This window comes from Dipodomys ordii, unplaced genomic scaffold (assembly GCF_000151885.1).
Source record: "Dipodomys ordii isolate 6190 unplaced genomic scaffold, Dord_2.0 Scaffold82, whole genome shotgun sequence".
NCBI classification, from domain to species: Eukaryota; Metazoa; Chordata; class Mammalia; order Rodentia; family Heteromyidae; genus Dipodomys; species Dipodomys ordii.
The window spans coordinates 11,278,286-11,283,510 of NW_012267298.1; the positions used below are offsets into that span (position 1 = coordinate 11,278,286).

The window sequence follows — 5,225 nt, forward strand, 5'->3', positions numbered from 1 at the left end:
AGGTGGCTCAGTGGTAGAGTACTTACCTTGCATGCATGAGGCCCTCAGTTAGATTCCTCAGCATCACAGAAGCAGAAAAAGCCAGAAGTGGGGCTGAGGCTCAGTTGTAGAGCGCTAGTCTACAGATGAAGAGCTGAGGGCGCCCAGGCCCAGAGTTCAGGCCCCACAACCGACAAAAAAAAAAAAAAGAAAAACTAATAGCCTCCAAGTAAGAACAGTTGCTTAAGGAGTTGAGGACATTAAAAACTGTATCAATTATCAATTAATAAAACAAAGCAAATGTTTTCAGTGATTTTCTTGGCTATTGATGAGTAAAGATGTTACCAACTTCACTTGGTGTGGATTCAAGGAGTTAATACCAAGCACAAGAAAATGAACTTGTATGAATACTCCGTGTGCAACCCCATGACAAATAAAAATATTTTCAAAAGTGAACAAACACTAACTTAGTACAAACTGGAGTTTGAACTGCTATCACCTCCCTGATGACAGTAAAAATACATGGGGGACCAAAGAAAGAATTACCTGGACAAATACAGAGAGGACAAAAAGGGAAACTGCTAAAGCCTGTCTATTCACCCTTTCACCCCACAAGCAGGCTTGCACATAGCATGTGTAACTGGGGAAGCAGCATCAACAGGAAACTTCATCAGCTCTTGCAGGTTCAACTACCACTATCTGTTGAATTTTTATCACAAATATTAGAAGCTGAATGTCTTGACTTTGGCCACAGAGCAGTCAAGACAGTTTGTGAAGGTTTATTATGACCTTTTAACTACAAAGCCAAAACAAGTTTTTCTGAAGAATTTCCATCAACTGCCACTATTATCAAAGATGGAATAGCTTTGAAAATCTATTTTGCTACAGACCTGATTTCTTAATAAAGTGGACCCGAGTTTATAAGACACAGCAGTGCTTGCACAAGGAATTTATACTGAAGTATCATCATTTTAAGCTTCTCTATATAATTCTAATTCTGCCAAAGTTGAGAATTCCATTACTACACAAATTTGCAGCAGATATGAGTTAAAAGTTCAAAAAGTCTTTTTCAAACCTGAAAGTACAAATAGAATTTACATATTTCTAAATTCATTCACCTGTGCAACTGAAGTGCTCACATATTAGAGCACCAAGAAAAGTTATTAATCTGCAATGCAGTAACATGCTAAGAGACAAATACCAAAAACCATAGATACCTTCCAAGCAATGAATATACTCAATGAAGACACTTCGCCTGGGGCAAGATCAATATTTAGGAATATCTGTCAGTGGGAGACATTTTCAAAGATGAAACATGTAAAATCTCCTGTAGACTAACATTATGAGATGAAGACTTGTAAGTGGCTTTGATGGCACAAAAAACTATGAATTCCAATTAAGCAAAATGTTATCCACTTCTTCCCACAAAAGAGAACGAACTGCTTCTCATTGTAGACTATATTACAGTAGATGGTATTACCATCATTACTATTATGTTTTGAATTCTCAATGAATATTTGTCTTTCCTGTTAGTATGTAAGTACTTATTATTAGTCCACAAAATGTAAATAAACTATTTCCCTTTATAGAAAAGTTCCAATCCCCAGTTTAGTCAACTAAACTCATGTTTTGCTATCTTTTAACTTCCTTGGTTGTCATTTTACATTTATTCCTGATAAATTTTACCTTACCTGGGGCTGGGAAGGTGGCTCAGAGGTAGAGTGCTTGCCTCACATGCTTGAGGCCCTTGGTTTGATTCCTCAGCACCATATAAACAGAAAAAGTCAGAAGTGGCACTAAGGCTCAAGTGGTAGAGCGTTAGCCTTAAGCTGAAGAGCTGAGGGACACTGTCCACCCAAACCCAGAGTTCAAGCTCCACGACCGACCAAAAAAAATAAATAAATAACCTTATCAATCTTATCACTTAAATTACAACCTAAAATTCTAAGCCTAAAAGTGAGCTATTTCCCAATTTCTGTTCTTTATTCAAATCTTCAATAAAAAAAATGTCCTTAATAGGACAGGTGTCAAGTATGACACACTTATAGAGACATCCTCTCTTGTGTATGGGAATTCAAATGTTTTCGTTTCAGGCTTCTGATATTTGGGGAAGTTTTGTTTTATCCTTTTGTTGCCTGGACTGGCCCCAAACTCTCCCAAACTCAAAGAGGATAAGTTCTATAATTCTTTCATGCAAATCACTGAACCTAATACAGTCTTGGAGACTTCTCCAATGTTACAATTCTCAAGTTTTCACTAATACAAGAGCAATGTTTCTCAAAGTAAGGGTATTTTAGTGTAAAGCAGATGATTAGCCAGGCACAGTGACTTAGGCCTATAATTCTAGCTACCTAAGAGGCTGCAATCTGGATGCTTATGATTTGAAGCCAGCTGTTGCAGAAAAGTCTCTAAGACTCCATCACCCAAAATAACTAGCAAAAAAAAGGGGAGGAAGGCTAGAGGCATGGCTCAGATGGTAAGCACTAGTGGAGCAAGGAATCTGTGAGAAACCAGTTTTCCATTTCTTGTTGACCCCCACCTGTAGTTGTGAATCTCTAGCCTCAGCTGCATCAGCAGAATGCTGTCCACCTAGTCCGGGCCATCTTTAATGTCCAGCATCCAAAGAATTTCCCTGTGATCTTTCTAAAACAAAAGGAGACATGACAAAGTAAACAGGACTCAAGAAACAAAGGACCTCCACTCAACCTGTCGTATCATTTTTAAATGACTCCATGTTCTGGAACACATATATACGAGATATATATACTTCTCATATATATGTGCACATCTGAGGGAAGCTAGGAGGAGGGCAGAGAATCAGAGGGAAACAGGGGAAAACATATAATAGAGGGGACCATCAGCTCCACTGGACATTGATAAAAAAGAACTAAGCAACTCAAGGGCAGCAATGAGAGGGAGGGAATGAGAGGGAAAGAGGGAACAGCTGACACCAAGCAAAAGAAATGTACATATCACCCGATGTGGAAGAAATAGTTGTATCAAAGCTCACAGAATTCACAAACATTATAGACCATGATAATGACAATTTGCCTTGTGAAGGTTAAAATGTGTTTATGACTTTAACTAAGTATCACTATCTCACAATATGGTGAAATTCATGAAATTTATATAATCAATCTCAAAAAAATTATTAAAAAAAAAAAGAATATCCCCGTCCCTAATGATCTTGATGTAGCCTCTATATCACCTTGTTTGCAAAAATGCTACCTACATGTGGTTTTTGCCTTTATAAACCCTGCCCCCTTGGAGGTCACAGCTGCTCTTAGTTCTGAGACACCACAGCCCACGACAAGACCATTGCTGGCCAGCTAATAAAGACTCCTTTGGGACCATGCCTCCAAGGATTTCTCCACTCTGAGGTTATTTCAAAGCCAAGCAAGTACAAGGCCCTGAATTCAAACCTTAGTACCAGCCCAAAAAAAGGAAAAAAAAAAAATAAGGTGATTAGATTCTATACCAAATGTGTTAATTCAACAACTCTAAAGGCCAGCCCGGAAGTTGTGTGTATTTTTAATACTTTTTTTTTGGGGGGGGTGGAGGGGGGCAGTCCTGGGGCTTGAACTCAGGGCCTGGGCACTGTCCCTGAGCTTGTTCTGCTCAAGGCTACTGCTCTACAATTTGAGCCACAGCCACTTCCGGCTTTTTCTGTGTATGTGGTACTGCGGGACTCAAACCCAGAGCTTCACCACTGAGCCACATTCCCAGACCTAATACTGTTCTTTCAGAACCACTGGTGGTCCTGAAAGCTTCTAGAAGAACATTTCTTACTCAATGAATCTTTACCACCTAGCAGAAAAGCCCCTTGAGAAAACCCTTTACCCTTTAAATTTGATAGATAGGATAGAACTTATGGTATTTTAGTACTTTAAACAGGGAATATATGAATATATGTCTTGTGTATCAACTCACTTCTTCAAGAGAATGTGGAAACAAGTACTAGAAACCAGTGGGAAAAAGTTTGAGCAAGAGATACATACAGTTTTGGCATCTATTGTCAATTATTTCTATCTTCTTTCAACCAATAACAACAAAATTGTGTTTTATAAACTGTAGCATCTTCCAGACACCAGTGGCTCACGCCTGTAATTCAGTTATTCAGGAGGTTGAAATCTGAGGATCATGGTTCAAAGTCAGCCCAGGCAGGAAAGGCTTATGAGACTCTTATCTCCAAAGGTCAAAATGGCAAACTCTTAGGACAGTTGGCAATCCAACAATTCGTCATCAATCACAACTCAACTATAAGCTGCCAAAAATGAATTAAGACATAGCTGTAATTAAGTTTCCTCTGCTACCTGTCTTTAAGTCAATATCTTACAAGATGATTTGTGTTACTTTTTCCAAATGGGACCTACACAAAATAGTTTCCAAACTTTCTAATCACATTGGAATCACAGCTTTCTTCAGCCTCAAGTCTGAGGCTGACATGTGAAACCATATGAAGCCCTCACTTTTGACTTCTGTAACATCAAAGAGTCCATCATATTTTAAATTTTTGCCATTCATGATACTGTACTTAACAGAAGTCACAATTTTTCTCAACAGCAAAAGAGATGCATTCTCAGAGACAACCTGTCTCCAATCTTTCCTTTCTCCTAATTTCTACTCATGAGACAACCCTATATCGCCAAGTTCACTGAATCTCTAAAGGAACTGCTATTACCTGTAGTCTGCAATTCCTAAATTACATATAATGCTAAAATCAATGTGAACCACTCCACTTTAGACTGCAGAACACCAGAGTCATCTGCCTGATGCTCACATCTCAACAGTTAATCACCAGTTTAAGCACCCTGTTTCTCCTGCTCTGTGATTTATGAGCTCACTACAACTATACAATTTAAGTATTTCTGTTTATTTGTTTTTCTGGAGGTCAGTCATGGGGCCTGAACTTAGGGCCTGGGCCCTGTCCCTCAGCTCTTCAGCTCAAGGATAGCACTCTACCATTTGAGCCACAGCACCACTTCTGGTTTTTTCTGCTTATGTGGTGCTGAGGAATCAACCCATGGCCTCATGCAAGCAAGCAAGCACTCTACGGTTAAGCGATCTTCCCAGCCCTTAGGTATTGCTTTGCATCTTGCTATTACACATTTTTATTTTGTTTTTGTTTTTTTTTTTTTGGTCCGGCTGTAGGGCCTGAACTCTGGGCCTGGGCGCTGTCCCTCAGCTCTTCAGCTCAAGGCTAGCGCTCTACCACTTGAGCCACAGCGCCACTTCCGGCTTTTTTC

At 39.4% G+C, this 5,225-nt stretch overlaps 1 protein-coding gene across 1 annotated transcript in view; it reads right to left on the bottom strand.

Annotated features, from left to right (window-relative positions):
* Ptk2 (protein tyrosine kinase 2) overlaps positions 1–4,076 on the bottom strand; it is a 227,886-nt gene extending 223,810 nt beyond the window's left edge. Inside the window, exons 1-2 of the mRNA XM_013025136.1 lie at positions 3,978–4,076; positions 2,519–2,622 (exon numbers count right to left, since the gene is read on the bottom strand). The gene's annotated coding sequence lies outside the window, so the exon portion shown is untranslated. The remainder of the gene's footprint in view (positions 1–2,518; positions 2,623–3,977) is intronic.
* Between the last annotated feature and the right edge of the window lie 1,149 nt (positions 4,077–5,225).